General features: G+C 41.2%; 1 protein-coding gene across 2 annotated transcripts in view; it reads right to left on the bottom strand.

The window, feature by feature from the left end:
• The window catches only part of LINGO2 (leucine rich repeat and Ig domain containing 2), a 932,046-nt gene that overhangs the window by 384,740 nt on the left and 534,727 nt on the right, over positions 1–12,579 (bottom strand). For both annotated transcript variants that reach the window (XM_070742463.1, XM_070742464.1), the window contains one exon: positions 7,226–7,301. The gene's annotated coding sequence lies outside the window, so the exon portion shown is untranslated. The remainder of the gene's footprint in view (positions 1–7,225; positions 7,302–12,579) is intronic.

Genomic DNA, 12,579 nt, shown 5'->3' with positions numbered 1-12,579 from the left:
TAATCCTGGTGGCGGGGCCTTCGGTCTTCTCAGAGGCTAAAGGCACCCCTAATTGAGCACAAAGGGCTTCGAAGTCCCGCATCAAAGCAAAACATTGCTCCGAATGCGCAGGCCCCGCCAAAAGGAAATCATCAAGGTAGTGAACGACCGTACCCAGGCCACTTTGCCTCCTGAGCGCCCACTCCAAGAAGGTGCTAAAACTCTCGAAAAGAGAGCACGAGACAGAGCACCCCATGGGCAAAGCTCTGTCCACGTAATAGCCCCCCTCGAAATGGAAGCCCAACAGCTCAAAGTCGTCTGGGTGTATGGGGAGGAGCCGGAATGCCGACTTAATGTCGCATTTACCCATAAGGGCTCCCACCCCACACTTCCTAACCATAGTCACGGCTGCATCAAAGGATGCATACCGGACTGAACACAACTCGTCAGGAATGAAATCATTCACTGACTCCCCTTTTGGAAAAGACAAATGGTGAATCAACCTAAATTCACCACTCGCCTTTTTGGGGACCACACCTAAGGGAGACACACGAAGATTCGGGAAGGGCGGCTCCGAGAAGGGCCCCAGGACCCTGCCTTCGGCAACCTCCTTCCCAATCTTCTCCCTAACAATGTCTTCATGACCAACAACCGACCTAAGGTTGTCAGACATGAAGGCCTTCCTAACACCCTGATAAGGGATCCTAAATCCCTCTGTAAAACCTAGCAAGAGAGCGGCCGCTCTCGAGCGAGGGTGGTAGTCGCCCAACCAACCCTCAAGCACCCCTAAATTAATTGGGCTGGGCCCCTTTTCCCCCAGCAGGTGGGGGAGGCTTTGGGGGACCCGAGCCTTTCTTTTCAATCCCCTTCTTGGGGCGGGGGCACACGGCTGCGGAATGGTTTCCCCCACAACTTCCGCAGGCGTGACGAAACCTGCAAATGGGGCGAAAACACGCCCCCTTTGCAGCGAACTCGTGACATATTAAAGAGGCACCCTTACTAACGGCACCCGCCACAGCCTTGGCCGGCGCGGGCGTCGCAGGCTCCTCCTCCATAAAATGACCGCTATCGGTCCTATCACAACCCTCCTTCCCTGACATATGAGTGGCCTGGAACCACAGGTCCGGAACCACCATATCCCAAGGCAAGTAGGGGTCATGGGCAATACGCATACGGAAGCCCTTGTCGTAGTGCCTCCATATGGTCCCCCCATACTCAAAATGGGCCCTCGCTATCAGGTCGATGTACTTCAGCAAGGCAGCGGCCCTCCCCGGCTGCCTCTGAATGACCACCGACGCAAAGGTCAGAAATGCATACAGCCACGAGCTGAAGCATTTCGTGACCTTTGTCTTTTTCACCTTCTCCCCAGGGACAACCTCTTTATCTTGTTTAGGGACCTCCCTGTTCAAGATGGAGAACAAATCAACGTACTCCCCCCGCCAGATTGCCTCCTTAACTGACGGGTGCAGATGGTACCCTAGAGGTGTGGCGGGCAACCCACAAGGGATGGCCCCAGGCTTGATGCTGGCGAACGGGTCCCACACCGTGGTGGCCCCCGAGCCCAGCACCCCAAGCCCCGGTGGATACATGAATGGGACCGGTGGCATAATGGCCGGTGGAGGAGGAATCCAACCCCCCACCCCCGCCCCAGGTGGGACAGGCACCCCCAGCGCCCCCACTGGCGGAGCTGGCGGGGACCAAACCTGACCACAGGTGCCTGCAGCAGCCCCCGTGAAACTGTTGCCACCCCCCAAAGCTGGCGGGATGAACCCGGGACCCTGGATGGGCAGTAGCGGAGATGTGCCTGCATGTGGTGCAACCTCACCTGCCCCGTAAGGGGTAGAAGCCATCCACGGTGGGCCCATCCTGGTTGGGCCCTGGAAAGATGACCATTGCCCAGGCTGGGCCATCTGTCCAGCATGGCCCGTCTGCCCGGTGCTGCCCGCCTGTCCGGTTCCCGCCATCTGTACTTCGTGGGCCACCTGCCCAGTTGGGGCCGACTCCTCTTCGGGGTCTGCGCCCCAAGCTGCGGTGGCAGCCGAGGAAAGCCCCTCCGGGCCTGCCCCCGACCGCCACCTCTCCAACTCGTCGAGCCGCTCCAGGACCCTGGCCCAGGAGAGAGAAGGGGACACCTCGGGTTGAGGGACTGTGGGCATAAACCCTACCACCACCCCCACCGGGATCCCCCCCGGGGGCCCCTCCGCCGCCGCCCGAGCCCGGGCAGACGGCCTGGCAGCCCTCCTAGGCCGCACCACAGGTTGGGCCGGGAGGGCCTTAGCTGGCCGCTTTTTAGGGGCCATACCACTACAATCTATTTTTTGACAAGAAAGAATAGGGCGGGACCAAGCCCTCCCCCAACGGGCCCTGCACCCCTTGAACAAGGCCTGCCCTAACAGCAGGCCTCAGCAGTGCAAACCCACCAAGGAAGCCAATCCCCCCCTTTCAATGGGCGACAAGGCCCAAAACCAGGCCTTTATCCCAGGCCTACAATCCCCCCAGCGACCCCCGCGGGCCCGCGAGGCCACCAGAAGGCAGCACCCCCCTCCCTACTATGAAGGACAATGAGGCTCCAAACCGGAGCGGAGCCCAGCCGATGCTGGCTCCGCTAATGATGCAAAAGGCTTTCCACCCCACCACAGGCCTCAAAATGGCGCCTCGCACGAGGTCGCCAAACAAAATGGCCGACGGAGCAGACCGATCGAACGTCTGCTCTGTAGATCGGTCCGGGCGAAAAGGAAGAGCCTCGGGCCTGCTCGCCCTTATATAGGGCAAGCAGGCCCCGCCCGGACCAATCAGGGCCTTAGCCAATCAGGCCCTGCTCTCCCGAGCGAAGTCTCGCATCGCGAGACTTCGCCCGGGATCCAAAATGGCGGCCGCCATGAGGGACCGTGTCTCCCGGTCCCTCCAGCAAAGCCTGCCTGCCGGGTAAGTCCGGCGCTGCCCTTCCAATGCATTTCTTAAATATTTTGTTAAGGTTTACTGCAAAGCATAGAGTTGTGTGGGGTCAATCCCACTAATGTCAACCCTTTTGCGAATGTGCAAAATCTTAAGCAGTGATTTTATAAAAGAAAAATATACCCACAGGTTTACAAAAATTAATTATCCTGGCATTAATTCCTACTTTCAAGTCTGTTTCTTCTGCAAGTTAGAAAGTAGAAGACGATGTTATATTAATTTCAAATTTATTGAAGTATCTTTAATTTTTTTGCCTTTTGCAGAAAAAAATGTACAGATAAACAACACTTCTATGACAGAATCAAACCTGTCATATTTCACAGAAACTGGTAATAGACTTTTCCATCTGCATTTCTTTTTTAAAAGGTGTATGTCATTTTTATTTGTTTTTGTTTTAGAACAGAATGTGGTAAAGATTGAAACTCCTATTGTCAGGTGTATGTGACAAATTTCAGAGACAGCAATTAAGGAATTTTGAACAAAGCAAAGTATGTCGATAAAGAATAAAGCACTTTTCTGAATATGAAGCTGTCTGGTTTTGCTTGAGAGTGGACATAAATATAACAGATTAACTCTTTTTCTCAGATAAAATAGCTCTTGAAACACTCTCATAGAACTGGCAAAGTTAGAGACAAAAAAGCAAAATAGGTCAAATTAAACCAATACCCCCCCCCCCCAATCTCCTTGTCCAATTCTTTGGTATAGAAGTTATTGCCATACCCAAGCTAACAAATAAAGGTTTCAGTTTTATAGATATTATTGAATTACCGTAATAGCAGGTCATTTATGTCCTGCTTTCAATTAATTGATGTGTGTGTGTGTGTGTGTGTGTGTGTTTGAAAAAATTCAAATGTTGTTAACAACTGTATGTTATCCACACATATACAAAATGAGTGGGTCTGCAATTGTGCAATTACCATCTCATTTTTTAAAACATATTTCAGCTTAGATAAATAACCCTTTTGCCTTACATTTCCTTGTTTAATCTGAGTCTGGCTTCATTCAGAATCGGAGAAACAACTCTACTGAATTAACTGCAGCAACAAAAATGTGGAGGACCTGAATATTAATGCGTACATTTGACATAGAATTGTCCTTCTAAAGTGAAGTCTTGATCCAATTTTGTTAGCTTTTCTTAAAAATAAATAGATGTGTAAGGTGTGGTTAAAATTAAATTTTGAGTTGAACAAGGATTCTTGCTGTGAGTAAAATCAGAGATGAAATAAGATATTTTACTAAGGCCACTTAACATTGCTGGAGTGTATTCTTTTCCACATTGTACCGCAATGACAACCCAACCCATATGGGATTTCTCGTATTTGATCAATGAGTACAATCAAAGTTGAGTATATCAGATAAACAGCTCTGATATTTAATATTTCTATATCTGAATCAATATTTCAATATTCATTCTTGTGGGTAAAGTCTTTTAGTTGTGTATATGCAACCCTCAACTGGTAACATAATGCGGCCCAGAATTTTGTTGTTGGTAGAAATCAGTAGAAAAGGCTGGAAACGAACAACAACAAAAATAATCATAAATCAAGGTCAACAATGCAACTGGCCATAAAAGTGAATGCCAATTGCATCTAGAAAAGCAGTTATGTGACCACAATAGGGGGAGGGATGCTGCTCTAAGAACTGTGGAATCAGATTGTAAGTAAAATAAAATTTTGGCGGGGAGGGGGGTCTATCATAATTTCAAGAAACCATTTATTAAGTGAGGACTACCTGCAGTTAAATTTTCTGATGTGAGATTTCTTAATCATTTAACTACAAATAGCCAGTATTTAGCCTCATATCTATCTATATATTTGATCATATGTACATAAGATATATAGAACTTTTTTTTTTCATATACAGTATTTAATATCTTGCAGGCCAAAATTCCAATTATATCTGCTTTTCTGGAATACATTACAACTTCTAACCTTTCTGCACAGTTACCAGCATCCAGACAGATAAAAAGGAAGGTTTAATCCATAAACCAGATGAAATTTCTCTCTGCAAACACCATTGACAGTCCCATGAATCTTATTTATTCCTTAAGGAATACCAACTATTTATGAATATTATTCATGGGCTCTTGTAAGCCCTGTTTCATACTTCCACAAATACAGACATCACATTCATTGAATGCTACAGCCTCTTAGCTCTGCATCAGTAACCATTTCTTTCTCCCTTTCTTCTTTTTTCTTCTCCCCCTTCTAGGTAGTTCTAGAGCAAAATTTTCCAAAACCCTTCCATATTTCAACAGGAAGTGGTATAATAATAATAATAATAATAATAATAATAATAATAATAATAATAACAACAACAACAACAACAACAATAATAATAGTTGTTGTTATTGTTGTTGTTGTTGTTATTATTATTATTATTATTATTATTATTATTATTATTATTATTATTTATTAGACTTGTATGCTGCCCTCTCCGAAGACTCCAGAAACCTTCCAGAATGTAAATTTGCTGAAAGAAATGCAATGGAGATACTTATATATTTTTCTTTACCTGAAGGAATCATATCTAATTCTCTGTTATCTCAGAACAAGTATATGAAGAGGAGATAGACATAGTTTTAGTGAGCACCAGATTTGGCAAAAGCTTGTGTTCATTTTGAAACAGAACAGAGATTAAGTGCTTTGAGGCATTAACAATAAACAGATGAGTGGTATGAAATTATTTGCTCTGTGTGTAGATTTTAGCTTATTTGCTTGTTAACTTTAAGTTCTGTTCTTCTTCTATATAGAAACTCAGTTTGATATTAAAAAATACTTTCATTAACCAAAAATTCACAGAGGCAATATGCATAATTTCGTAAGAAAAACAAATCAAACACAATGCATCTTTCAATACAATGCATTCACAACAAAATTAATAGTGTCCATACTTACAAAAAAAAACATATTTTTTTCAGAAACAGAAAAAAAGTGATATTCTGTGAATCAGTTTTGAGAGTGAGATTCACACTTCTAAACCCATTATTCACTCAATCTATTTCTCTCTCTGCATTTCCATATTATACTGCAAGCAAAGTTACTGAATTAATATTCATTGGCATATAGATAGCCTTGAACTTAAAGAAGGTATTTCCATTTAGATTTATAAAATATAATTTATTTATTTATTTATTATTTATCAGATTTGTATGCCACCCCTCTCTGTAGACTCGGGGCAGCATCTGATTACCATCATGCACTTAAATAAATTAAAACTACTGTAGATATTTGTTTTACACTATTATTAACATCACCATCAAAAGATGCTTACTAACTTCTGAATGAGACAAATGTTTCGGTTTTTCTTTCTGGAAACCCCACACCCAGTGCCATCATTGTTGTTGATCCAAAGGAATGAACTAAAACCAGAGGTCGCATCAATGATTTCTCACTCGCCTTCTTAGTGTTCTTACATTATGCATAGGCATGGCAGTTGCCATATTTTAAACATTCTAATTATTTTAAAAATTATTCTTCTGCGAAAGCTCCCAAGACAATGTGCAGTAAAAACACAATCAACATAATTGAAGGATTTCATAAATCTACCTGCTCTGGGGTTGGGAGGGAGGTAAGAAACAAAACTGCTAATTACATATTTGCTTCATGTCACTGCACATGTCGTCCTTTTGATATAATGTTAATCTGCAACAGATGCTTCTGACATCATAATAATACATTCAATTAAAGCTGCTTCTCAAATTATTTAAAGTGCCAAAAAGAAACAAGATTGAAGAAAATTAGAAAGATCAGGGCTCAGCAAAGCACTGTGGTGAGAGCTGTCGCTGCTGCCCTAGACACTCTACAGATCTCTCTTAATGCCTGAAGTGTGGAACTGAAGAAACTCCCAAAATCTCCTTGACCAACAGAAGGGTGAACCAAGTCCAAGTTAGGAACAAGGGAGACATACCTCCTGTCCTGACTGAGGACTGAGTCAAAGAGGGGGAATGGCGTCACATGTGGAGATAATTATCTGACAGACCCAGTCCTCATTGGCTGGCAGGAAAGTATCATCCCATACTTGGATGTTGGCTCCACCCACTATGGAGAAAGATCATACAGTTTTATTCCACTTGCCATATTTTAGGATATGAGGATACATTTGAGGAGAAAAAGGGTGTAATTTCCTCAAAATTACAGGAAGGGTATGCAGCATGATGTCACAAGTCTGAGCCACTTCAGAACATGTTAGCTATTACTAGTCACATCTAGTTCCAAACCAACCTGAAGATTTCTAAATGCTTATGCTATTTATAAAAGCAATAGCAGAAAAAGAGAAGAAAGTTACCTACTAATATAAAATGAACCAGTCATGCTGCTCAGATCTTTTCTCCTGTGTGTCAGTGAAGGTTTGTTCTGGGGTCTCTCCTGATCAAAGACAAAATAATAACATACTGTTAGAGCAAATAGACAAAATAGGTGAGAATACCTGAAAAATTTCCAGAAGCAAAGCATCTTTTCAATGCTGGTAGTTACATGTGCCCAAACAGACATACTGCTACTTCCTGAAGGGTCTTGAAGGTAGTGACAAGTGTAACCTGACCTTGTTATGTAATCCATGAAGGGTTGTCAGCTCTCACTACTACTGGTACACTCCACGCACCGCTCCATGTCTCTGGCACGTACGCAGGTGTGCCTGAGCATGCACAGGGAACAAAATCTCCTGCACACTCATGAGACTTTGGTGTTGTTTTGCTTCTCTGCATGCACAGAAGCAAAAGAAATCACCAAAAATTACCAAAATCTCACACACCCATGCATTCTCTTTCAAAAGTTTGCGTCCTGCGCATGCACAGAAGCAAAATCTCGCTCGGGCATGCCCATGCGCCTGCCAGTCACCACCGTCTCCCACTGTCCAGATAGGAACCCAATATTATATATAATAGACCTCTTTTATGTACCATACCAAATAATAAAAGATATAATGCAAGACACTCCTTGGGTCAAGTAGAAGCTAGCATTCAGGTCTTTAATAGCACTGCCAGAAAAGATGCATCTTGAACTTATACTGATTTCTTTTTATAAACCCTGCAAGACTGAAACATTATCTATATGATCACTCTTTAAAATGAACACAATGCGTTGTGTTTCTCAAGAGATCATCGTAAAGGAAAACACAAGGGAAGACCAGAGGGCTCTACCATGTACAGAGAGCCTGTCAAAATGATTACCTCCAGAATGCACAGCTATAACAATAAGTTTGATACACCAGACATGTGCCAGGCATACACACCTTAAGAGAAAGGGAGGGATTGTACTTATTAGACTGAATACTGATGCATTCCCAGGACACTGAATGTGCCCCCGCCAGCAACCCACTTAACATGAGTAAACAAGAACTCTTGCACAAGGTAAATATAGAAAGCACTTTTCATCTCATCAGAAGCAAACATTTAGATATCGGGAGGATGGCTAGATTAGTGAAGGCTGCAAGAAATAAAAACTCTCCTGGCGATCTCATTAATTAACCAGGTGTATAATAACAAAGGAGATATCTCAGGCTTTTCAATCCTTGCAAGCTATTCCGCTGCTACTAAAAACAATATGGCTCAGTGCATTGACTTTTGTATTTAAATATGACAGATAACAGATTCTGAGGAACGTGGAGGAGAAAGCAAGAGCTTTACAGGAGAGAAGGGGTGTTGGAACCTACCTGACACACCTTTTCTCATAAGGTGAAGCTGGTCTCCAAGAATGGGAAAAGACACCACTTTTAGCTAATCAGAACTGAGTCTGAAAGAGTATAAATAGAACCTCTGTGCCTCAGTTCCCCCTCTTTTAGAAACATAGAAGATTGACGGCAGAAAAAGACCTCATGATCCATCTAGTCTACCCTTATACTATTTTTTGTATTTTATCTTAGGATGGATATATGTTTATCCCAGGCATGTTTAAATTCAGTTACTGTGGATTTACCAACCACGTCTGCTGGAAGTTTGTTCCAAGGATCTACTACTCTTTCAGTAAAATAATATTTTCTCATGTTGCTTTTGATCTTTCCCCCAACTAACTTCAGATTGTGTCCCCTTGTTCTTGTGTTCACTTTCCTATTAAAAACACTTCCCCCCTGAACCTTATTTAACCCCTTGACATATTTAAATGTTTCGATCATGTCCCCACTTTTCCTTCTGTCCTCCAGACTATACTGATTGAGTTCATTAAGTCTTTTCTGATACGTTTTATGCTTAAGACCTTCCACCATTTCTGTAGCCCGTCTTTGGACCTGTTCAATTTTGTCAATATCTTTTTGTAGGTGAGGTCTCCAGAAAGATATTGACAAATTTGAACCATAATTTCCCATTAAGATGTCCATCCCTTCTCTTTGCTCAATTATAGCCCATTTAATGAAGATGTCCCATTTCTAACACCCAATCATAAATCCCTGCAATATTTGACTCTCTGACCCATATATAGCTACATTTACCAATCCACAAATCTTCTATATATTTTTTTACTATCTAATTTGAACTGCAAGATACAGAGGTGTGGAAAGAGAAATAGTGCCAAGTATTACAAACACTACAATGCATAATTGGAAGTATGGCATTAATCTTGGAGAAGGATACATAGTACACAGCTAGCTTTAACACTAAGTAATAACCTTATGAACAAAGTGGATTAAAAACTGAGTTTCTAAAAAAAATTGTTTAATTTAAATCCTATTTTTTATTTTTATCAAATTTAATTTAATAAAATACTTTCCAAATAAAAATGTATCTAAATACACTTTTCTATTTAAGATACATTAATATTTTGGTGCAAGAGATAGACTGATGAATAGGAACTGAAAATTGGTGCAAAATAAGATATTGGCTTATCGACTAATATGTATGCATATGTATGTAATTTGATATATTTAATGTATGTGTATGTGGATATATAAATGGAATTGTGAATATAGTCACCCAACTATTTGCTACATTCAAAGCAAATCTCCACCCCCACACTACATGCTAAGAAGAAATGTCAGTTGCTAATATTCATTTGCAAAAACACAAAGATTGGAACTCCAGCCTGATGATGGTGAATGTGATTTACGAAAACAAATATATATATATATATATATATATATGATATATATATATATATATATATATATATATGTTTTTCTTATGTCGGATCACCCTGGTATATTTTTAAGGAACGTCACAGCTCCTTTTTTTGCCTCTAGGCCCAACCCAGGGCCACTGCAAGGCAGTAATATATTTATAGCCGACAAACTAAAAACATTTAACACACACATATATATATATATATATATATATATATATATATATATATATATATATATATTTGTTTTCGTAAATTTTCATGGGTATATGTATGTAGATTGTTCTGAGTTCGGGTTTTGCCCTGTGTAATATTTTGCATGTCTATGCGACGTTTCGGTGAAATCACATTCACCATCATCAGGCTGAAGTTCCAAGCTTCGTGTTGTTGTACATTTTACAACAACACGAAGCTTGGAACTTCAGCCTGATGATGGTGAAGTTTTAAGCTTCGTGTTGCTGTAAATATTTACAACAACACGAAGCTTGAAACTTCAGCCTGATGATGGTGAATGTGATTTCACCGAAATGTCACATAGACACTCAAAATATTACACGGGGCAAAACCCGAACTCAGAACAATCTACATATACATACATACATACATACATACATACATACATACATACATACATATATACACACACACACACACACACAATTATGCATGCATGCATGCATGTATGTATGTATGTATGTATGTATGTATGTATGTATGTATGTATTGCAAAAAAATAGTTTATTCAGCATGAAATGGAGCATAATTTTGTAGCATGAGGCTGTATATTCTGCAATATTGGGACTGTTGTTGAATCAACAGCAGGTCAGAGGAGGAGCTGCTGTGGGACAAGATGACAGTTGTTCTTTAAAAATTACATTTTAAATCGAATCCCTGCTTATGAATATTTTTTGCTATAAAAAGTATGGAGGAGAAAGGCATGTATGCCTTTAGAAGAATAGCAGGTGCTACATAATTCTTGCAAATAATTAAGGTGCAGTTCAGAAAGAAATAATTCACCTATGCATGGTTAAATCCTGTCTCCACTAGTTATGTTCCCATCTCCATGTGTTCCTGATATTTCCTTTTATTGGCTTCATAGCAATCTGATTACACAGTTCTTGTTTCACATATTTAAATAGCTATTCACTTTTCCTTTCCCTCCTTCTCACACCAAGGAGGGTTTTCAGTTTTGAAGAATCACTGAGCTTAATAAGCTTTGGCAGCAGCACCCTTAACAAACTGAAACAACATAGCAATTCGCACGCAATGCAATGGTGTCATGCTCAGGCTGTCATTGCATACTTGCATCAAGTTGTAGAGTCGCCCATGTGTGACTTTGTCTGCCACCCTCTGCAAAGACCTCTTACAAAGGCTTCTGGAGGCCTTTTTAAGAAATATGGTTGATCTGGCAATAGCATTCAAAGCACTTAAGATCGCCAAGCACCACAATTTTAATTTGCTACAATTTCACGGAATTACACTACATTACAGGCATGCTGTTAGCCAGAACTCTGGGTTAATAGTTCAGCCTCTCTGCAAGGTTGGTTATTATGCAAGGATATCTTCCTGGTTTTGGCACCTAACTGGGATTTGTTAAGCCACCAGACTAGAAATGGGAGACTGTGAATTCTAGTCCTGCTTCAGCCATGAAAGCCAGCTGGATCACTTTAGGCCCCAGTCACTCTCTTTCAGCCCAACGCACTTCACAGAGTTGTTGCTATGGGGGGAAAGAGGAGGAAGAAGGTGTGTTGGGTGTTTGCCACCTTATTTGTAAAAATAAAAACGATGGGACACAAATAAACAACCTCCCGCCCACCAAATAATATACATCTTCCCTTTTTCTTAGTCTCACCAAACAAGTGCTGAAAGATTTTGGTTCATACTTAAACGTTTCCAAAACAGATGGAGTAAAAAACTATCTGTGCAAACAGCTGAATGTGAAAAGGAAATTTCCCAGCTTTGGGATTCTGTCAAAAGTATATGGATTACTTGCTCACTATCAGATGCTGTCTCTTCTCTTTCTGTCTTAGTATTGACAAGTTTCAAGCCCTTTTTTAGTTGATCTCTCTCTGTTTCTAAGAGGTCTGTAAGGGGCATGGATAAGTGTACCATTGTGCCTATCATCCCTGTCCTACTGTCCTATTGTCCTTTTTTATCATTACTTTTCACTTATGCTATGTTTATACAAATACTATCTTATACATGTTTTACAAATAAAAAAACAAACAAACAAACAAACAAACAAATAAATAAATAATATAAAATAAAGGATAACAGAGTTGGAAGGGACCTTGGAGGTCTTCTAGTCCAACCTCCTGCTTATTATTTCAAACAAATTGTTATCCAACATCTACTTAAAAACTTCCAGTGCTGGAGCATTCACAACTTCTGGAGGCAAGTTATCCCATGGATTAATTGTTCTAACTGTCAGGAAATTTCTCTTTGGTTCTAAATTGCTTCTCTCCTTGATTAGTTTCCACTCATTGCTTCTACCCTCAGATGCTTTGGAGAACAGTTTAACTCCCTCTTCTGAGGGAGATATTGGAACACTGCTATCATGTCTCCTCTAGTCCTTCTTTTCATTAAACTAGATATA

The sequence above is a fragment of the Erythrolamprus reginae genome, chromosome 2 (genome assembly GCF_031021105.1).
Source record: "Erythrolamprus reginae isolate rEryReg1 chromosome 2, rEryReg1.hap1, whole genome shotgun sequence".
In the NCBI taxonomy this organism is placed as follows: Eukaryota; Metazoa; Chordata; class Lepidosauria; order Squamata; family Dipsadidae; genus Erythrolamprus; species Erythrolamprus reginae.
This window is presented reverse-complemented; position numbering and strand designations above follow the sequence as displayed.